The sequence below is a fragment of the Acinonyx jubatus genome, chromosome A2 (genome assembly GCF_027475565.1).
Source record: "Acinonyx jubatus isolate Ajub_Pintada_27869175 chromosome A2, VMU_Ajub_asm_v1.0, whole genome shotgun sequence".
NCBI classification, from domain to species: domain Eukaryota; kingdom Metazoa; phylum Chordata; class Mammalia; order Carnivora; family Felidae; genus Acinonyx; species Acinonyx jubatus.
Window position 1 is genome coordinate 71,653,549 of NC_069383.1, and position 23,782 is coordinate 71,677,330.

Consider the following 23,782-nt stretch of genomic DNA (forward strand, 5'->3'; position numbering starts at 1 on the left):
GTTATTTTACATATTAGAATTCCAGGTAGGCCTGTATTTATTTTTATTTTATTTTTTAAGGGAATCCACTACTAGGGGAAAAAAACATTTGAAAACCCATTCTCAGGGATGTTCTTTGTACTTCCAAAGGCCTATAATTCCTGTAGTGAAAAAGGAATGCAAACATTTGTACCTTTTATTGATTAATTTTCAGAGGCTTCTATTGGTGATAATAAATTACACAGCTCTACTATTCTTGGCCAAAATACTATTCTGATAGAAAAATGCTGTACTATCAATGCGTATAGGGAGAGACACGTGTTCTGAGGAGCCTAGTCTGGAACAGGAGCCCTGTGTTAGATTGCTTTTACACCCGTTCCCACTACAGAGACAGTTCTCATAGAGTGGTGTTGTCAGCCGGCTCTCCACATTTCATGGTCTCTAAGTGCATGTAACCACCCTCATCTGGTTACCTTAGCCTAGGAGCATCTCAAAAATGGCATCTTGCCTGGGATTCCACCCCTAAGTGCCTAACAACCCATCTTGATTCTTGGAGAACTTCTCTCAATGATCAGTTATTCAGGGAAAGTGATCTAATTTTAACATTAACTGAACCCAAACATAATCATATGCATATGTCTGCAGAAAGAACAAGCATATGATGCATTTTAAAGCCAAATACAAGCGATTCTATTATTGATCATCAAGGAGTAATCTTTCTTACTACCCCCTTCTACAAATACAAGGTAACTAAAGAGGTAAAGTGTGTGAACAATCTGCAAGCGGGTTCCTAAATCCAAAGCACATAGCTGATACAGTAGCTTTGACTCAAGAACCTACTCCCATATGAGGTGGTAATTCTTTTTATTTCCAGTATGCAAAAATAAAGAAATTTGGTTCTGGAAAGGATGACATCAAAGCTCATTTTAAGTCTCTGCTAAAGAGACTGAGCTCTCTATTACTTGGCAATCAAGAAGAATGAAATCTTGCCATTTGCAACTGTGTGGATGGAACTAGAGGGTATTATGCTAAGCGAAATTAGTCAGAGAAAGACAAATATAATATGACTTCACTCATATGAGGACTTTAAGATATAAAACAGATGAACATAAGGAAAGGGAAGCAAAAATAATATAAAAACAGGGAGGGAGACAAAACATAAGAGACATTTAAGTATGAAGAGCAAACAAAGGGTTACTAGAGGAGTTATGGGAGGGGGGATGGGCTAAATGCATAAGGGGAATTAAGGAATCTACTCCTGAAATCACTGTTGCACTATATGCTAACTAACTTGGATGTAAATTTAAATTTTTTTTTAATAAAAAAGAAGAGACTGAGCTCTCTGTGACAGAACAGAAGTGTCTGATTAAGGATTATGGTGAAAGCCTTTTCATCTTCTGAAAGAAGAGAGTGATACTTCCTTGTTAGTCTCTTTGTGGTTGGAATAGCCATTCCCAGGGCTTCATGAGAAATACTGGAAGAACAATCATTGTGTTTAATATATTTACTCCCCAAATACAAAGACCCTATAGGAGCATTTATTCTGTTGCATGAAGACTCTCGTAACATTCATGTAGCAAGAAATATCACAGTCATATACTGGACACTTGACACAATTAGGTTTTTTAGATACATTTTTAGTTTGTTCTTGATTTCTCTATTCCTTTTTTGATTTCTTTATTCCTGAAGTTTTTCTTGCTGGGACAGAGGGGGAGCCACATTTAAATGTAATGGAGAGCACTGTTAGAATTCTGAGGGAAGTGAGTGTGCTAACCCCACCCACGTCATGAAGAGAAGCTTCCTCTGTGAGGTGGGATTTAAGTCATATTAATTTGTCCCAGACCACACCAAAATTAAGCTGTTCACATCCAAAACATTCCATGAATTCAGTTGCGAGGAGGAATTTGTTCAGCCATGTTATGGATTCATATTTCTCTCCTCTCCCAAGAAGGTCTGGGTGTCCTTATAAGGGAGAACGCCTCTGTTTCCCACAGTGTGGAGAGCTAAATAAATACTCTCTCACAGTCAATGCAGAGGTAACTTTTTTTTAATGGATTAAAAAAAAAAAAAGCAGTTCTGAGAGCCCATCACTGTTTCAGCATCCCCATTCAGAGAGGGGGCTTTTGTCTCTCTCTCAGTGGGAGCTGCCATTTTAATGGGGCCTCCAGCGGGGCCTAGTTTGATGATGTGAAGTAGGCCTGGAAGAATTGAGGACTTTTTTTTAATTTAGATTTTGGTTAATTTAACTATACTAGCTTTCAAATGAACTGAAATTTTAAAAGTAAATACATGGTAAGTGTCCCTCAAAAGCTGCTGCCAGATAACTTCAACCATTTCTCTTTTCTGAAGCTCTCTCATGTGAAAACCAATCCCTTGAAGTTCTAACAGGCATTAGGGCACCCCCCCTCCCATCTATTTGCAAAAGTGAAAATCAAGAGTGTTCATTCTTAAAAATAGACCTACAGTAAACACACATACTTGGACGCAAGCATGCACTAAGTGCTAGATGAAAGCATCTTCCGAAAATTGCTTTTAGCTGATTGGTGATGCCAAGCCAGAATTGGGATGACTTTGTGGTAATTCTGGGGTTTCCCTGTGGCCTGAGTCAAGAGCACAAAGGTACATGGAGTACTCCCCAGCTCCATAGCCTCAGGAGTGCCAAAGTTACTCCCGTGCCCCACGTGGGGGATTCCAACCTCCCACAACACACTTTCTAGATAAAAGTATTGTTCTCAGTAGCAAGTAGAGTCTATAGAGCCAAATGGGCTGTGGGCCGCTTTCTGCAGGCCTTGGCATCAGACCTGCCCTCCCCTGGCTCACCCCAAGGCCTCAAGGCCACACACTGGCTGCTCCTGGCAGCTGTGCACCCAGATGGCAACCACTGGAATGTGTTTTATGTTCCTGAGTCTCTGCCAGGCTGGCCTCCAGGGAAGGCGCTTCCCTGGCCTTGCCGGTTCCAGTGCTAGGCTGTGGCAGCAGGCAGCACTGATGTGAAATCAGTTTACAGATGAGCCTTTCACCCTTAAAGGAACTGTCTGCCTACACAAATTCTGGGCAGGGGGTACACACTGAGCTCCTTTATAGGGCTATACGACCACAGCTCTCCTTAGCCTAGATTTCTCTAGTAACTGACTTACTGCATGGGCCTGCTATACCATCCCAGTACCAGGAGCGTGTGTGTGTGTGTGTGTGCGCTTGTGTGTGTGCGTGCACACACGCGTGCAGGTGCACGCACGCCTGCACACACATACAGGTATGTGAGCTCATGTTCATATATAAAGGGGCTCACTGTTTGCAGAGATGAATGAATGGATGAATGAATGAATTGTTTAAAAATATAGTTGACACATAATGTTACATCAGCTTCAGGTGTACAACACTGTGATTCAACAACTCTAATCTCTAATTTTTTTAATGCTTATTTATTTTTGAGAGAGAGAGAGACAGAACAAGAGCAAGGAAGGGGCAGAGAGAGAGGGAGACACAGAATCCAAAGCAGGCTCCAGGCTCTGAGCTGTCAGCACAGAACCCAACGTGGGGCTCAAACTCACAAATGGTGAGATCATGACCTGAGCTGAAGTCAGACACTCAACCAACTGAACCACCCAGGAGCCCCTCAACAATCCTATATACTATGTTGTGCTCATCACAAATGTTGTCACCGTCCATCACCATGCAACACTACTATAATGTCATCAACTATATTCCCTGTGCTGTACCTTTTATTCCTATGAATGAATGAATTCTTAAAAACAGGATGGAAGAACTGATACATATCTGAAGAAGCAAATATCTGGGAAAGTGCAGCAGGCCCATATGTGTTTTTATAACATATCTATCCATCATTCCATTATTGAGGAATTTACATAAGATATCTTATGGTCAAGCAACCAGCAAACAAGAAAGCACTCCTTGATTAAGTTGGAAGGGGGAGAGAAAAAAAGAAAGAAAAATTATCCCTGTGATATCATTTGAAATTCAGCTTTGCATTTTTCTCAGTAATTGTGTTCCCAGTAGCTGGGGGATGAGACTGGGACTGGAAAAACCCATCAGTCTTAGTTCTGCGCCTCTCAGAAGTGACTGTGAAGTCCTGCAGGCAGTCTGTAATTTGTGTTTGTTTCACACATGAAGTTCTAATTCTTTATACGTAATAAAATTTGGTATAATGTCATTCACTGGCAAGTTGGTCCAAAGCTTCTCCTGCCTGCTGGTGTAGCCCTTTGGAATATAAAAGTTTGAGACCTTCCACCACCAAGAGCTTGGATGATGATAAAAAAATCATTTTACCACTTTTTGCCTTTTCTGTGCTAGAAAGAGAAAATGACAATGGCAGATCCACAACTCTAGGAAACATCTGAGCCTGAGATAAAAAGTCAGGCACTGCAGACCCAGTTTTACATATACTTCATTTTTGGAGAAGGCATGTAACAGTGGCCCTCCACTTAAAACATACAATCTTGACAGCAGATATGCTCTAACTTCAAAAACAAAAAATTAAATTATAAATGTATTACCTTCTTGTAAAACAAGAATACAATCCAGAAATGTTTAGAATAAAAAGTGTACATTACCCTCATTCCTTCTCCCCAGAAATTATCACTTACAAGGCTACGAGTATCCTTACAGTAATTCCATACATGCATATAATATATATGTATCTATAATGTGTACGTGTGTTACATACGTATGTAAAAGGAAATAGATATTTAATATATATACATAGAGGGGATCTATTCTCTTTCAAAGGATCTTGTTAAATATATTATTCTTCTTTTCACTCAAAAATGTATATCAGGGACAAGTTTTCATGCCAATATATACATTTTTATGTGGGTCTATAATATTCCATAATATCAATGAATTGTGATTTATTTAGTCCTTCTTAAACTTATGGTTATATCAGTTATCCCAGTTTTTTTCAGTAATACAAAAATGCTATGGTAACTGTTCTTGCATATATATCATCAATTTTAAGCATGCCATATTTGGATGCAGCTGCACTGTGCAAATTTGTCGATTGAGCAGGCAGGAGTGAAATATGGGTGTTGCATAAAGTATAAATCTGCAAGCTGCAAAACAGTGAGTTGCTACTGGCTTATAGAAACAGTAGACTCATTAAAAGTTGCATTTCAGGGGACACCTGGGTAACTCAATCAGTTAAGCATTCGACTTCAGCCCAGGCCATGATCCGTGCTTCATAGTTCGAGCCTTGCGTCAGGCTCCGTGCTGATAGCCTGGAGCCCAGAGCCTGCTTCAGATTCTGTATCTCTCTCTCTCTCTCTCTCTCTCTCTCTCTCGGCCCCTCCCCTGCTTGCACTCTGTCTCTCTGTGTCCCCAAAATAAATAAATATTAAAAGTTGCATTTAGGTATAAATGTATTATTTTTCATAGTCAAGAGACTGTTCTCACAATGTCTTCATAAGAGAATATATCTGTAGGCATGCAGAGCTGTCTCCAACTTTACAACTAAAGGAGGTGTGGAATTGGCTCTACCCTATAACTTTGAGATAATGAGAAGGACAGGAATAGGCATAGGATTCCCTGCAGCTGAAAAGATCAGTGTTTGCTACAATACAACCTATAGCTGCATTTGTCTCCATTAGTCAATGCCTGAATTTGAAAATTACAATTTATTTTTCCTGCAGTTTGATATCCTCTCTAGTCTACCTTCTTTTATTGTATATTCTTTTTGAAAACCCCTCACGCCTTAATTAACTGGATCTAGAGTCATCCTTTATTCATTCAATTATTGATATACATCAGGATACACTAGAGCTCAACAATCTCTAGTACAGCAGGAAAAAGTAATCACCATTCACCATCTGGGCCAATGAGCCCTTTTTATTAATTCATTTTTTAATATTTTTAAGTCATTTACAAATAATTCATAGAAATAAAGGGATAGTAAAAAACAGATTGTATTTAAAATTTTAATAAGAATTTAAACATAGCAAATTCAAATTTATATTCCATACTTTCCTATTTTTGAAAGTATACATGCTCCAGATAGGCAGTATCTTTAAAATCCAACTAACTGTCCATCACCTGTCATGCAGGAGCCTGGATCATTTCTATACTATAAATACTGATTTTGGATTTTAAACACCTCTTCAGTAGGCTTTAGCTTCTCATCATTTCTGGTTTGTGTAGTGTTTGGCATTATCAAAATGTAATACAGGCCTGGAACATACGTCTAAGATGAAATCGGGCCATCACATTAGTTTCTGCACTGGAAAGAAATGGAAATTAACTGGTTATTGTTTGCACATTCTTGAAACCAAGTGTCATGTATTTCCAGGAACCATCCACAATCTTACAGTGCTTAGCAGTGTTAGTTTGGGTATGGGTATGAATACAAAGTTTTAAGTTTCAGTGAGCCTCCTGCTATAAGAAGTATGTGAACTTTAATGCCCACTCTTTTCCCAGTGAAGAGTTCTGATACCAACTTTAGCAGCATTTCCAGTATAAATGTTTATAGGGCCTTCAGGAGCCTACAACATGCAGGTAACCGGGTCCTGAGCATGGTCTCTCTCATTCATATGGGAATTTCTCATGGTAATCAGAGTATCTTGCTCCTTGCTGCTACACCAAAAGCTTGTTATTCTCTTTATTTGTTGGTCTTTGCCCACCCTTCTCCTTTTTTTTTTTTTTTTCCTTGCAACCCAAGATTCAGATCATTAAGGGATTTGGTGGTTTTGTCATACAAAGGTGATTCAAACTCCCTTCACAACCAGTCCAATTGCTTCCATGGAATAACTTCATCCACATCATTTGCAGACTGTAAATCATCAGAGAATGAACTATAAGCCATTTTCAGATAAAAGTCAAAATCTAAACTGCCAAGATTTTTTTTATTTTATTTTATTTTTTTTAATTTTATTTTTTAAATTTTTTTTTTTTAACGTTTATTTATTTTTGAGACAGGGAGAGACAGAGCATGAACAGGGGAGGGTCAGAGAGAGGGAGACACAGAATATGAAGCAGGCTCCAGGCTCTGAGCTGTCAGCACAGAGCCCGATGCGGGGCTAGAACTCACGGACCGCGAGATCATGACTGACCTGAGCTGAAGTCGGCCGCCTAACCGACTGAGCCACCCAGGCGCCCCTAAACTGCCAAGATTATTAGCCATAGAGTCTTTGTACTGCCACCTGGCCTAGTGAACAAAACTCTAGGCTGGAGGTACAGATGCTGCTTCTTCCGTCTACTAGGCAGATGACTTTGACCCACTCTCTCAACCTCTCTAAGCATCAGTTTCCTATCAGTAAAACAAGCATAAAATCTACCTCACTGGGTGATGTCAATGATTAAATGAGATTAAAAGAGAAAAAGCTCTATAAATGTGCCTACCACAGTGCCTGGTCCACTGTAGGAGGAGTTATTAGTGTTAACGAAATCTAAATCCTTTGAAAAAATATATCGAAAATAAAAAAACTACATATTGCACAAAATTATTAGCCCTTCCAAACCTCCAAGATTTTAACTTATAGTAAAAGATTATTTGCTTATAAAAATCCCATCTTAAGTGAAATAGTGAAATATGCTTTTATACAAAGTAACTGGTAAAAGTTTGTTCATAAGTAATTTTGTGAATATTTATATAACTTCATTAGGTTTTTGTAGATCCTAATTTAATAATAGAGGGAAAAGGAAGTACATGCATTTGATTACTGAAGGAGAAGAGAATTTTTCCAATTAAGTTCTTAAGAGCCAATTTTCATTTTCCAGAATATACATTTTTATGGAATGACTCTAGTCCTGAGTCAGATCATAAAGGCATGGTTTACTGAGTTTTAGACCCAACTACCTTGGGGAGCTGGTGTGCAATCTTGAATTCCAATCAAGGGAGCATTTGAAATTAGGGCTGCTTATGTGTGATTATTCTCATCCTGTTGGAATGATCTTTTACTTAGAATTTAAGTTGTTCATTTAATCTTTCCCTTTTAATCCATTTTTCACTATCTTTCTTCCTAATCCCCCTAAAACTCTGTTCTCTATTTCCCATACTACACAGTCACCAGTATTTGAAATCCCATTATCATTTTTTGGTTTGTTAGATTCAAAGTTCCACAAGTACAGAGATTTTATCAGCTTCTAATACTACTATACATATAGTGAGTACTTAACACACTACCTGACATAAAGTAGGTGTCCAAAATGAGTTCGTTGAATGAATGAAACACTTTTTTAAGTTTGTTACCATGATTTAATAATGCAAATACCTTCAGTAGTAACATAGCCTGCAAATCCATCACTAGAACCTTAACAGACTCAAAGTACTTAGATGTCCACTGTGTGCCACAACTATGCTAGTACCTTAGGCACAATACACTTAGCAGCTATGATAAGAAATTGCTTTTCTGAGATCAGGTTTTATCTGGGGGAAGGGAAAGGATGTATCTAGGACACAGGGCATCTTGGAAGGGAGAATTCTATAAGGGAAAACCAATAATAATAATGGCTTTCATTTACTGCGTTCTAACTGTAGAGCAGACATTATCTCATTCAACCTTTATGCCAACACTATGAGATTATTTCCATTTGACAGATAAAAAATTGAGACTTATAGGTGTTAAGGAACTTCCCCAAGGTCATGCAGCAAGGCTAAGCTTTGAAACCATTTTCTTACCCCAGAGCCTTGTTTCTGGTCACAGTGCTTCTGGCCTTTTCTTCCACAGGCAGGTTCTTGGGACAGGGTGAGGTGGGGGTAGAAGCAAAGGGAAACGTGAGCTGGTGGTGCCACCAGACCAGCCTCATCTATATCATAATGTTGTTTAGAGTAGGCTTTGTTCAGGAGGAAAGGTAACTAATACTCATAGAGTTTCATTATCCAATTTTACTCTTTCTTACTAAAAGTCCCTTGGGACAACCCAGAATCCTAGACAACATTCCCACTCTTAGAGGCTTATAGCTGAACCCTGGAATGTGTGCAGGAAATACCAGAGATCCCAAGATATAGATCTACTTTAGCAAGTATGCATCAGCCATAATGTGAGAATCTTAGGTTCTCTACGTCTGAAGTTAACTCAACTGCTTACCTCAGCTGTTTCCCAGTCTTCTGAGAAAGCAGTGGCAAATGCTAGAAAGCTACATATATGACGGAAGTGAGTACAAGGTGTCTCATGCTGTCTACACAGATTATGGGACTTCAAATCAGGCCAGTAAATGCCTGCATATGATAGTAAACCCCAGAGGCAGAGACGTCTGACTTTCCACACAGTGGGATATAGATGTATTAGCCATGTCTAATGAACCAGTAGAGCTGGTCTCAGGAATTCGTTTGTGAGAGGGTTTGTGTCTGAAGAACCAGAGAGAGTGGGCTTTTAGAGGGAGAATGCAGAGAATAATGTGATGTGTGTCATTGATTCTAGCTCCTGACATCAGCCCCCATAGACTCATGTTTGAGACCTGAGGAGGCAAAACCTGATGGAAGAATTTTCCTGAGAAGCTCTGTGAGGCTGGAGGCAGGTCCCATAATGCCTGGGACCTGGTGACCAAGTAGGACAGCCAGGTAGGAAGAACTATTCTCTCCATATTGGGGTTATCCACAGCAGCATTCTCTTTCAGAGAGCTCTGGGTGCTGCATCCTGCCCTAGGCATGTTAAGGATTGGCAGCTTGAAAAGCTCTGAAGGACCTCTATCCCAGACAAAGGCATCAGTGCCCACAGGTGGGCAGTGGCCATGGAATGGTGGCACCATCCAATGCCTTCAAAGGTGGCTGAAACCAACAGAGAAGCTATAGAAATATCACATGAAGATATTGGATGTGAATTCCCTTTAGATACCCCCCCACAACCTTCTGTGAATAAATTCCAATGTTTGCTGAAGATTCTGTGTTTGAAGATAGTTAAAAGAACTAGATGCCTTAAATGAGTACTTAAAATGTGACCCACAAAGGCTTGTATTATCCTGAGAATGGAATTTTATGCTACTAAAAATAAGTTTTGAGAATCCCAGACCCACTCATGGAAAAATGGCCTGGACCCTTTTACTTCCTTGCTCTTCTTATCAGCTCCTGCCCCCTTCTGTCATCCCAGACTTTCTTCTTGTCCTGTGCTATCCACATGCTGCTCTTCCCTGATGATGAATACACTGGGCTTCTCCTAATTTGACCTTTCTCTCTTGAACACTGTTGACTTGTTGACTATAGATTACCCCTCCCCAGTGTTGGCCCCTGCCAAGAGCAGCCCCATTCCTCTGCCTAGCTTTGCCTGCCTCTCACAAGTGGAGTCAAACATAGAGAAAAACTCTTTCCACACTAAGGTTTAGTGAAAACAGACAGCAAGTACTTGAGACCCTCCACATAAATGCAAAAAAACAGACATCTGTAGTGTACATGATACATGTTTCTAGGTTAAAGGACAGTATATTATAAACATAAATGACACTTTCTGAGAAGCATATTGTATATATTATAATTCCTAGCATTGTAAAACAAGAATGTTAAAGTCCCCTAAAGAGAGAAGAGACCATCTGTGGTTTTATGGCATGAAGCAGATGGAACAGTATCTGAGAAGGGCTTAAGTTTCTCTTCCTGATATTGTCATCAATTCAGTCATAACTTGAATAGTCTGAGAAGGATGTTTTCAAATTTTAAGGTGACATAGTATTTAGGAAGCACCATGTAAATGATGGAGTACATCAGAATTCACCCCAGTGATTGAGTATCAACTGTGTTCCTGGCATACACCTCATACCACGTGTTATCAAATGTAACCCTGTTACATACCCAGGCAATGCAGTTATGAGAACCAAACTTTTTCCCTCCTAGTTTTTCCCTGATCGCATTATTTCCATTATTGTCTGGCACAAGATTATTTCAAAACTTTTGCACAGCATTCTAAGGTCTTCCAGTGGAAAGAATCAAATAAAGGAAGCAAATAATTTCACCCTTCCATCTAAAAGGGCTTTGGCTCTATGATATAAACTATGGCTGTCTTAAAGCACAACAGCTACCAACTCTATTATGGGCCCTCTGAATGAGAGCCTCGAGAGGCCTTGGAATCTGCATTTTAACATACTCCACAGGTATTTTTTTGCGAAATTTGAGAACAAATGCCCCCAGCATATCCTAGTTTGCTACAAAAATATGAGAAAATGCTCCACAAACACTATGTTCTTCATATACTCTTAGAGGTTGAAATGAATAGAATCAGGATACCTATTTTGTTTGTGAGGGGGTTTTGGGGTTTTTTTTTTTGTTTTTTTGTTGTTATTTCTGTTGTTTTTAAGGAGTGAAAGATATGCAAATAGTTGAACAAGAAAGCATGTATGATAAAGATCTACAGAAACGAATTATATATGTCCTCCAAAGGGGAATTAATACAGTAGGACTTACACATTTTTACAACCTGGATTAAGCCTATTCTATGGTGCATACAATTAGGATTTGTGAAAGAAGAATTACTTCACTCCCAGTGAATCAAAGCAAAACAGCTTTCAAAATATCATATGTCTTTTCCCACAGACATAATGCACAAAAAACTATTTAGGCAAATTCACCCAGTGGACACTGTTTATTACAACATACTTTCAGTAAAGCCTCTTTGGACTAGATCAGCTCATGGCAGCTTGACGTGGAATGCCCAAACATTGGAACAGCTGCTCTATAAGTAAAATATCTTGTTACATTTTCATTAACTAACCTACTATTCAGAATATCTTGTCAGTGTGTCTCACAAACATATGAAGTCTCATAAGACTATTCAAAATCTACTAAAACCCAAGAACAAGAATATATATTTCTCCAAAGAAGACCAAAGCAGGAGGCATCACAATCCCAGACTTTAGCCTCTACTACAAAGCTGTAATCATCAAGACAGCATGGTATTGGCACAAAAACAGACACATACACCAACGGAATAGAATAGAAACCCCAGAACTAGACCCACAAACGTATGGCCAACTCATCTTTGACAAAGCAGGAAAGAACATCCAATGGAAAAAAGACAGTCTCTTTAACAAATGGTGCTGGGAGAACTGGACAGCAACATGCAGAAGGTTGAAACTAGACCACTTTCTCACACCATCCACAAAAATAAACTCAAAATGGATAAAGGACCTGAATGTGAGACAGGAAACCATCAAAACCCTAGAGGAGAAAGCAGGAAAAAACCTCTCTGACCTCAGCCGTAGCAATTTCTTACTTGACACATCCCCAAAGGCAAGGGAATTAAAAGCAAAAATGAACTACTGGGACCTCACGAAGATAAAAAGCTTCTGCACAGCAAAGGAAACAACCAACAAAACTAAAAGGCAACCAACAGAATGGGAAAAGATATTTGCAAATGACATATTGGACAAAGGGCTAGTATCCAAAATCTATAAAGAGCTCACCAAACTCCACACCCAAGAAACAAATAACCCAGTGAAGAAATGGGCAGAAAACATGAATAGACACTTCTCTAAAGAAGACATCGGGTTGGCCAACAGGCACATGAAAAGATGCTCAATGTCGCTCCTCATCAGGGAAATACAAATCAAAACCACACTCAGATATCACCTCACGCCAGTCAGAGTGGCCAAAATGAACAAATCAGGAGACTATAGATGCTGGAGAGGATGTGGAGAAACGGGAACCCTCTTGCACTGTTGGTGGGAATGCAAATTGGTGCAGCCACTCTGGCAAACAGTGTGGAGGTTCCTCAGAAAATTAAAAATAGACCTACCCTATGACCCAGCAGTAACACTGCTAGGAATTTACCCAAAGGATACAGGAGTACTGATGCAAAGGGGCACTTGTACCCCAATGTTTATAGCAGCACTCTCAACAATAGCCAAATTATGGAAAGAGCCTAAATGTCCATCAACTGATGAATGGATAAAGAAATTGTGGTTTATATACACAATGGAGTACTACGTGGCAATGAGAAAGAATGAAATATGGCCCTTTGTAGCAACATGGATGGAACTGGAGAGTGTTATGCTAAGTGAAATAAGCCATACAGAGAAAGACAGATACCATATGTTTTCACTCTTATGTGGATCCTGAGAAACTTAACAGAAACCCATGGGGGAGGGGAAGGAAAAAAAAAAAAAAAAAGAGGTTAGAGTGGTAGAGAGCCAAAGCATAAGAGACTCTTAAAAACTGAGAACAAACTGAGGGTTGATGGGGGGTGGGAGGGAGAGGAGGGTGGGTGATGGGTATTGAGGAGGGCACCTTTTGGGATGAGCACTGGGTGTTGTATGGAAACCAATTTGACAATAAATTTCATATGTTGGAAAAAAAAGTCATAGAGGGGGAAAAAAAAATGTATACTTCTCCGAAGATGTTCACATTGAGTCACAAAGCCCATCCCAATATCCTTTGCTCAGGTTTATCCTTTGCTCAGAATTAATTAGCTCACTTATTTATTTATTCATTCATTCATTCATTCATTCATTTCACTTAGGACTACAGCTAGTCTCAAAAGCTCTTGAAGCTCCCTGTAATGGTCGAGCCAGTGCCTTGGTCCTAGGCGGCCTACCAGGCCTGAATAACATCTGATTTCTCCTGCACCAAATGATCTCACCATATAATTCCAAATCCAGAAGATTTAGGTTGCTCTTGTAGAAAGCTCCTGGAAAGACTATGACTACCCAGGTGACCCAGTTTACCCCTGAGCTTTCCTGAGAAAAAGACTCTAAATGTACTAACCATTAGCCAAACCAGATCTAGTCCCTTCTTTTCTGCCTTTTGAAGTAATTGTAACCTAATGCAGAAATCCTTAACAAGGGCTTCATGGATGGGCTTCACTGATTGCATAAAATGCTTAAGATTGTGTGGGAAGATTTTCTATGTAAATGTGCGTATGCATTTCCCTAAGGAGATTGTCTACAGAGTCCTACATTTTTTTCAGAAAGGTCTGTGACATTAACGGTTATGACATTCACATCTTAAAGGTTGGTAATAGCCCTGAGTTAGAACCTATTCCTTATGTTTATTGACTTACTTTATAGCAGGAGCCTTCACTTCTTTGTGTCCTGTGTACTACCCATGTACTGAGAAAAGAGTAAGCAGCTTGCCTTCTGTATCAGTCAGGAATTGGCTTTGCCTGCTAGTAACACAGATCCTGTCACAGTGGCTTAAACAAATTAGGGATTTATTCTTTCTTGTAAAAGAAATCTGGGAAGGGAAACCCACAGTCTTTATGCAGCCACTGAGACGCCATTAGTGACATGGGCTACTTCTACCTTCCTGCTCTGATATCGTCAGGACCTAGCTTTGTACTTTACAATGACAAGAGAGCTGCCATCTGTCTGTTTTTCTTTTTAGGAACTTTCCTAGATGTTCCACCAGATAAATTTACTTTATATCGTATTGGCCAGAACTTAGCAACAAGGGAGAAATGAGAAATAAAAGCTTCATTGGCAATTGGTGTGCTTCTCCCACACCTCCCAAAATCAGGTTTTTGTTACTAAGGAGGAAGGGGAAAACATGTTCAGTAGGCAACTAGCAACCTCCTTTATCTTTCCTGAGAACAGATGTTAATGAAGTGCTTATTTTCTGCTTAGGTTTCCTCAGGAAGAAGTTCTTTGTAGCACCTATTCATTCAAGGAGGCAGAAGCATGTCTAGAAAGTACACTGTTCTACATGTTTGTGAATCTCTCGCATTCCTTCTGTCTTTCCGCCTCTTGGTGTCTCTCACAAGCATGTGCATGCTCACACCCACATATACACACACACATACATTCACGGCACTGACTAGGCTTCTGAAGCTGATTAAAGAACCACTGGCAGAACCCAGCATCCGTATTCACCTGTCGCAAGCACACCTCCCTCACACCTCATTCTACCTGCTGCCACACACCACTGAGTGAAGAAGGGGCGACTCCCCTCTTCCTGTTACTCTATTTCCCTGTCTTGGAGACAAATGAGCAAAGAACCTGTCTCTGCCATTGGAGTATTCCTTTGCTTTTCTCCCCACACCATGGCTGCACCTCAGACTTTCCTTGAATCTATCTGAGCTTCATGATGAGTTGAGTTCACTTTATTCAAACCCAGTTCAGCCTCTTTTTAGGACAAGATTGGAATTCCGAACTCTGGATCTCTCTCCATATTCTGCCTCACTTACTGTGATTTACATGGTGGACCAGATGGGCTGCTTTCCTGTCTTTTGTGAGAAAACACCCAGAACCCCATTTATCTTTTTTCCCCTTAAAGGACTCTGATTTATTACCCAGAATGAGTTCTCAAGATGACATCAGCCAGTCCATGGGAGCAGGGTGAGCATATCCTCCAGTGGTCGGATGGAATAGGGGTGTTCTAAGGACAAATATTTCTGTGTCCTTGAGCAAATCACTTCTGTTCACTGTCAGTAAAATGGCAGTGATCATATCTGCTCCAAAGGTGGAGAAATGGAACTTTCTCACCTGAAAGGTAGTATTTTCCACCAGTGGTTTCATCTTTGTAGCTCCTTTAGTGTGAAGAGAGCATCCTATTTGAGTGCAGGCCCCAGTGCTGTGGAATTTGCACTGTAGAACTTCACTTCCAGTCCTTGGAAGTAAGAGGGGCTTTGGGTCCTTCTGGGGAAACAGGGGAGAGGTCAACCCCTAATCCACCGGGCAAATGACAGAGAGTGTTCTGACCTCCATGGATGGTCTATTGTGTCTTCTCAGCCAGGAAGCTAATGGCTGCAGGATGAGCTCTGAGCTACCTGAGAGGTGCAGTCAGGGGAGGAAATGGTACCCCCAGGAATGATGTGGTCATCCTTAGGACAAATTGGGAATGTCTTTCATCCAGTATGGTTTCTCTATTTGGTTTTCTGCCTTGAGAACAGCATGTGTAAGGGTCACAAATGCTGTGTGGAAGGGGCTCTTTAAAAACAATTAAACTGGAAGTCTGTAGATGCTTCTGGCTGAGCAGTGTCTCTTCTCTGCCTGCCAGAGAATGCAAGCCCTGTCTGATTTCCTGTGAAGCTAGTCAGGGCAGAACATCTTTTCTCCGGACCCTCTTCCCCGCAGCAGCCACAGCAGTAAATCTTCAGAGAGGCCTCATTAGGCAAGTTCCTTTTTCAACTCCCTCCACCCTCCAAACCTCTCAAAACCACCATTGCCATTCTAGCATGTTATTATTTTTCCTCCTAAGTTTGCATTTTCCTCAATCCTGGCACCTAGGCCTCCCCACACTGCTCTCACTTTCCTTAACGGACTCTTCTCTGGCTGGAATCTTTCCAAAGGGTGTGTTTGGGCAATCAAAAACTTCCCTTTTTGTTTTATCGCATCACTGAACATACCAGATAAGGCTCAGCTAAGGGAGGGAGAGAGGGAGAGAGGGAAGAATCTGGTTGGTTTGGGCTGGGGGGTTTGGGGAGGGGCAGGTGAAGGGAGCACAGGAAGAAAGCAGAGGAAATCTTCACATCAGCTCTTAGGACCACGTAGGGACAGCAGACAGACATGTGAGTATGGCCTCTCCCCAACCCCAGTTGCCTCTCAGCAGCCTGCACACCCACATTCAAACCTGCAGCACATGACCACAACTTGAAAAGAGCATATAGAACAAACCAGACACTAGATACAGTGAGACACAGACACCAGGGCATTAAATAGTTAATTTTTAGCAAACCCAAAATTGCATTTCCATCATGTGCAAGCAGTCAGCTGCTATTGTAGGTCACCGAGATACAACGCATTATTTCTACAGTTTGTGGAAAACATTAGGCAGCTGTAATAAAGTCAATGGTATTTCCTTCCTTACTGAAACATGACTTCAGTAAATCCCTGTTTAAATTTTTTCCCTTTCTAAACATTTCTCTCCATCTGCACGATAAGTCAATAAAAGAAATTAAAAGTTAAAATGCCTAATGAAATTTTATCAGGCATGAAATGGCATTTAAACCAGAGTTGCCACCCAGGCTTAGATGCATGAAAGCTGACCCGAACTTGAGGAGTTTATGAAAAGCAGGGGGAGGGTAATAGCAAGTTTCAGTGGCCTTTATGTATTGCAGCCACTGAAAAAGAAAATCATTCCAAAGAGGCATTCCATAAAACCGAGACTCTCAGAGCAGTTGAGATTTTTACAGGAGGTACCTCATTTCTGTAAACCTCTGCATGCTTTCAGGCCACCATTCTTTTTTCCTTATTCACTTCTCTGCACTGACATGCTTATTCTGAAATCAGTCTTCACGTGCGTATCTCTGTCATGATCCCAGGATAGTGGTGGGAAGAAAGACTGAGAACTTTTTTAAGAAGAAGAAACAGATGGGATGGGTAGGGCACTTAATCCTTAATCTTTCTTAGAGAAGAGAACCGGGATGTGTCACATAGGGTCAGAAAGAGTTTTAAATCAATGGGCACAGAGGGGAAAAAGTCACTCGTCCTTGTATAAAATTGTGTATTTTAATAATTCCAATCACCCCATACTTAGCTTATAATAGACATCTAATTTCCATAGGAGTCTGGGAAGAAAAGGAGACATCCAATGGATGTGTGGATAGTTCCCAGACTTAACAATTTAAAACATTAAACTCTTTAAAAGCAAATCCCAGAGTCCTCCTTCATGCAGAACACCCACTGAAGTCAAGGGACATTACATCTAAGAAGGGACAACAGTGTCAGACTCTGAATGGAGAGCATACTCGGAACTTTCCAGAAACGTCCTATAGCTTGTAGCCAGAGGGCTGTGTTTCAAAGAGGTTGGCCTTACTGATCGCCTTAGTGGAAGAAAGCTGTTGTCCAGCCTGCAGAGTAGGGAGAGGCAGTCTGTCCATTTCCAGTGGCTCTGAAAATCAGCATGGAATAGTGGTTTTCTCACACTGTGTTCCATTCAGCTGCACTTGAAAAGCCAGCTGTCGGAGTGCTGAGCCCAAGCAATGTGGACAAGAATCCTTGCCTCTATCAGACACTGGTATTCAGGTAGATAGGGAAGTTAAGTTTGTAAACTGCAGGCAACATCACGGCACCACCACGATTATGAATGCATCTTACCAGCACCCACTTCAACAGTATTAAAATTCCCTCAATTCTGACAAGACGATACAATTTTCAAATATTTGCACAGCTATCAGTGTCTCCCAATCAACAAAGAAAGCTGGGTCTGCAAGTCCAGAAAGAATGTGTTCACTGTTGTTTAAAAAAAAAAAAAATCCTGACTTTCTGTAAGAACAAAATAATTGGCCTTAATTTTCAAATTTTTGCCTTCCCAGTGTAACCCCAGATATCCTGTAGTATTAGACGTTCAGTGACACTGAAACACACAAAACACTGGTAATATTGGGAGGGACAGCTGACCCAAAGAAAAATAATTGTGAATTCTATGCAACAAGTACACACAGCTCCAACGATGAGAAGCACTTGCGATTTGCAGATATGCACAAGTCTCTCATGTTTAACAGCCGTCCACCAAATCCCAAACAAGGCTATAACCCATCTGCACCAGACCAGATATAACCAGAATGCCTGCATTGTTGCCTGCTTCTGGAGAGAAATATAAGAGATAGATAGACAGGTCTGACACAGGGAAATTCAAGGGAGATCCTCTTTGGATGGACACATGATATGAACTGTGAGGCAACAGTAGTGTCAGAAACAAAATCAAGCCAGACAAATGGTGGGAAAAAAAGGGTAATGTTTAGATGTGTGTGGTGTGGAGAAGACTGAGGCTCACAAATCTGCCATTTCTGTAACACCTGCCACAGGTAGAAACCCCATTAATAACCTCTGGGTAAAGCCAGGTCTTGTGGACCAGAGCTTGCATAATATTGGGGCCTTCTTTAAGAAAAAAAAATATTTTATTTTTTTAATGTTTATTTTTGAGAGAGAATGCATGGGCGGAGGAGGGGCAGAGAGAGAGAGACAGAGGATCCAAAGCAGGCTCTGTGCTGACAGCAGTGAATCTGATGCAGGGCTCGAACTTGTGAACCCCGAGATCATGACCTGAGCTGGTCAGATGCTTAACCAGCTGAGCCACCCAGGTGTCCCTGCTTCTAAATCATGACATTCTACTTTCATTTCTTTACTCAGTAGCATTAGCAGTAATCCACTCCCATTCAACCTAACAGCAGTAGGAAAATCTTGATGCTGCAACTGCCTTTGATATAAATATTCTAAATAGCATTTTATTTACTAGAAAGTGGCAAATAAGCTTTTTATTTTTTGAGGAAAATTAGACTGATGGTGCCCCTAGTCCCTGGAGAGGGGATTTGAGCTGGGTGGGTACAGATGGAACACTTAACAGCCTTCTACACAAAGCTAGTTGCCTGGAAGTTTGGCCCCCAAAGCTGGTGTGGCCAGTGGTCATAACAAAGAGAATAACCATCTCTTCCACAAGGAATTGGCGCATCATTCCAGGGTGATATAACACATTTCCCACATTGCAGAAAGAATTATAAAATTGCCAAAGTTTCTATGGTCACTACCTATCAATACATGCAAAGTCTATGTTTTTATTTTTGTTTTTGTTTTTTCATTAACTCAACTAACATTTATTCAGGGATTAGAGGTATGTAGAGATCTACAGATATGTAGAGATACTCTTGAGGAACTTAAAATACATATTATATGTATATATCTATGTGTTTATACCTCTCGCATATTTAACCCACAGACACACACCAGACCTTCCTGCGTGCGCGTGCGCGCGCACACACACACACACACACACACACACACACACGGTTATTTCCGGAGATTTAGCTATCTATGACAAAGCCAAGAACCTCTGAGTCACTTGAGGAGGAAAAACATGTCACAAAGTTTAATGAAAAGAAATTATGAACTCATAAGAGAAGCCTCTGGCCCCCACACAGAACCCATGTGCTCCTACTTCTCTCACAGTTCCAGCAAGATCCATTATCTCATTCCTAATACAGCAGTTTGCAAATAAAAGGCCAATACCAACAGGACAGGAGGGAAGCTATTAAATGAACGCAGGAAGTAAAAAGTACAATCATTTCGTACGGGCGCAAACAACACTACGCCTCCAATAGTGCCTGAGTTACCAGGGGAGATTAAATTTGTTCAGCAGACTCCATTATGAGCACAAGGAAGTGTACAATTCATTTAAGAAAAAATGTTTTGTTTTTAAGCTAGTACTTTGTTACATTTCTTCAATAATATTGCTAAACAAATGAACTGCTATTATGCAAAGACATTTGTCACTCACTGTGAAACTCCTATTTATCAAGTTTTGTCTGTCACTAGTTTGGAGAGAGAAAATTACAGATAGGAAAATAATTATAGAATGGTAAGTGTGATGTTATATACACTTTTTCCACTGTGAAAATACTCTAGCAAAAGAAGTGTCTGTCCAAAAAAATCCCTTTGGTGACAGCGGAGAGGTTCCTGCATTCGAAAAACAAGGCTAGGGCTCTGTCTTCAGCATAAATCCCCTTGATTTGTGACATAATAGTTTGCATGACTAATGTTTTTGATTCCTTATTTCCATGGACTGAATTGGTGAAAGTGATTCTACTTTCCCTGGAATTCCCAAGACTTAAAAGTGAGCTTTTTGCCATTTCAAATGCAACCTGTGCAACCTGTTTTCAAAGCCTCTGAAGTTAGGTGCCAGGCTCCCATGCATCAGGAAACCATGGGAGAGCAAGATAACTTGACAGTCTGAAAAGTAGAGCTGTTCAGCAAGGCCGCCCACTTGCCTCCCATGGTGCTGGAGATCTGGTATTTATGACCTCCATGACAAATTACACACATCATGGACATGAAGGGATTCATTTAGGGGGTTCATTTGCAAGGGAACATGAAAACAAGAACTTATAATGAATTCTTAGGATACGTAAGGCTTAATAGCAACTGATGTAAATTATTATAAGAAGCAAAGGGATGCTTCCAAAATATGTACAAGTGTTCAGAGTACTTATGTGAGAGAAAGTTCCCCTCTTGGTTTTTCCAAATTTGACAACTCTATAAAGAATGTAGTGAAAGCTGGAGGTTGTCCACCATCTGATTTCAAGATTTAGGATAAAGCTATTATAATTAAAGCAATGTGGTATTTGCATAAGGATAAACAGAAGAGAGTCAGAAATAGATCGACACATATATAGCTGATTAATTTTTGAGAGAGGCTATTCAATGGGGGAAAACAGTCTTTTCAATAAATGGTTATGAACAATGGTCTTTGCCACCATAAAAATCATGAACAATGGTCTTTGCCACCATACCAAAAACTAACTCAAAATGGCTCAGAGAATTAGGTATAGGTGCTAATATTATAAAACTTATAGGAAAAAAAGAATAGGTGAAAATCTTTATCATCTTTCTTAGGACACAGAAACCAAGGAATAATTTGGTGAATTGTACTTCATTAAGTCACTTCATTAAAAATGCCTCCTCTTAGGGGCACCTGGGTGGTTCAGTCGGTTAAGCGCCCAACATCAGCTCAGGTTGTGATTTCACGGTTTGTGGGTTTGGGCCCGGTGTCAGGCTCTGTGCTGACAGCTTGGAGCCTGGAGCCTCCTTCGGATTCTGTGTCTCCCTCTCTCTCTGCCCATTCCCCCACTCACACTCCGTGTGTCTCTGTCTCTCTCTCAAAAATAAATACACATTAATTTTTTTTTAAAAATACCTCCCCTTTGGAACACAATGTTAAAAAAATTAAAAAACAAGAAACAGGTTGGGAAAAATATTTATAAATTACATATTGGATAAAGGAATTATATCAGGATATATAAAAGATCACTCAAAACTTCTATAAGAAAGCATAGGGTGCCTGAGTGGTTCAATCAGTTAAGCGTCTGACTCTTGATTTTGGCTCAGGTCATGATGTCACAGTTGTGAGATTGAGCTCTGTGTCAGCCCCCACATCAGGCTCCGCATCAGGCTCCACGCTGGGCATGGCACCTGCTTAAGGTTCTCCCTCTCCCTCTCCGTCTTGCCCTCCCCGCTTGTGCTCTCTCTCTCAAAACAAAACAAAACAAAACAAAACAAACAAAAACAAAAAACCTTATAAGAAAGCAAGCCACCCAGTTAAAAAATAGGCAAAAGATTTGAATAGACAGTTCACTAAAGAAATATAAATATGGCAAATAAGCATATGAAGAGATGCTTGTTGCAGAAATACAAATGAAACCATGATGTGATACTATTATGCAATCATCAGAGTGGCTAAAACTTTAAAATAGTAAGTGTTGAGGATGTGGAATAGCTGAAATTCTTTTTTTTTTTTTATTTTTTTAATGTTTATTTTTGAGAGAGAGAGTGTGTGAGCAGATGAGGGGCAGAGAGAAAGAGGGAGACACAGAATCCAAAGCAGGCTCCAGGCTCTGAGCTGTCAGCACAGAGCCTGATGCAGGGCTCAAACTCACAAACTGAAATCATGACCTGAGCTGAAGTCAGACGCCTAACCGATTGAGCCACCCAGGCACCCCAACATGGAATAACTGAAATTCTTATACGGTGCTGATGGGAATGTAAAATGACACAGCCATGTTTGAATGAGTTTAGCAGTTAAACATTAAATTTCAACATAAACTGAACATATAGCGTAGCCATTCCATTTCTAGGAATTTACCCAAGAGAAATAACATACCTCCACACAAAGATCTATGTATAAATGTCTGTAACAGGTTTATTCATACCCACCAAAAGCTGGAAACAGCCTAAGTGCTCAGCAACTGGTGAATGGATAAATAAATTTTGGTACATCCATACGATTACTCTGTAATAAAAAATACTCTATAATAAAAAATATACTATTGATATGCACAATGGTGTGAGTCTCAAGAGCTTTGAGCTGAGTAAAAGGCAGATTTAAAGGCTTCCCACTGTATGATTTCATGCATTAGCCTCTTAAACATAATTAAAATTGCCACATAACACAGAGGCATATTGCAGATTGTAAGGTTTTGTGTGCATTTTCTTTCTTTTTTTAAGTGTTATGTTAGAGAGAGAGAGCGCACAAGCAGGGGAAAGGGGCAGAGGGAGAGAGAGAGAGAAAGAGAGAGAGAGAGAATCTTAAGCAGGCTCCATGCTCAGGGTGGAGGCTGACTTGGGGCTTGATCCCACAATCCTGGGATCATGACCTGAGCCAAAATCAAGAGCCAGCTCAACCGGCTGAGCCACTCAGACACCCCTTGTGTGCATTTTCTGTTTGGTTAAATGTACAGTTTTTTCCTTCTTAACTGAATTGCTTATCAATGGAAGTTAAAGAGCTTTTCTTGAAAGTAAGATAAAAATTTTTACCATCAGATATTCAGTACTTAAAATTAAATGTCCTGGCTCTGCACTGACAGTGCATTGTGCCTCCCCCACTTGCTTGCACGCGCGTGCTCTCTCTCTCTCTCAAAATAAATAAATAAACATTTAAAAAAGAAGAAGAAAAGAAAATGCCCCGAATTCTACCATATTTCTGAATCAAATTCCATTGAAGAACACAACTGGGGACAATATGATTGATAAGATTTTGGAAGAAAGGAACTTGAGAATTGAGAAGAAAGATGGTAGCTGGTACCAGATTGGAACTTCACAATTTAGAATAGAAAGATCTGGTACGGTAGTGGTACTTGTCACCCACCAAATCTTTAGTGAACTATCCATTTCTAGTTAATGTGTTATACACTTTAACCCATTTCTCAATTTAACCCATTAAGCACTTAGTCCTTCTTCAACATGGGAGTAGAGGAAAATGAAGGTTACCACTATGGTATAGTCATGTGCCGATTATAAGAATAATACAATTTGCTGCTTTAAATTATTTTGGGAATTAAATAAAGATAATTGAAGTATCTTGTACAATACCAGGCACTCAATATATGTTAACCAAATTTTTATTTCCTTTCACTTCCTGTAGGAAAAGGAGAAAAAAGTCAATGATGTGCCTGAGTAGCATGGCCGGGGGGTGGGGGGTGGATATGTTATGCCAAACATAATTCTAGTC

At 40.2% G+C, this 23,782-nt stretch overlaps 1 long non-coding RNA gene across 4 annotated transcripts in view; it reads left to right on the forward strand.

The window, feature by feature from the left end:
* The window catches only part of LOC106969988 (uncharacterized), a 162,448-nt gene that overhangs the window by 11,060 nt on the left and 127,606 nt on the right, over nucleotides 1–23,782 (forward strand). For all 4 annotated transcript variants that reach the window (XR_003424570.2, XR_008296836.1, XR_003424571.2 and 1 more), the window contains exon 2: nucleotides 9,348–9,487. This is a non-coding gene — a long non-coding RNA (uncharacterized LOC106969988). The remainder of the gene's footprint in view (nucleotides 1–9,347; nucleotides 9,488–23,782) is intronic.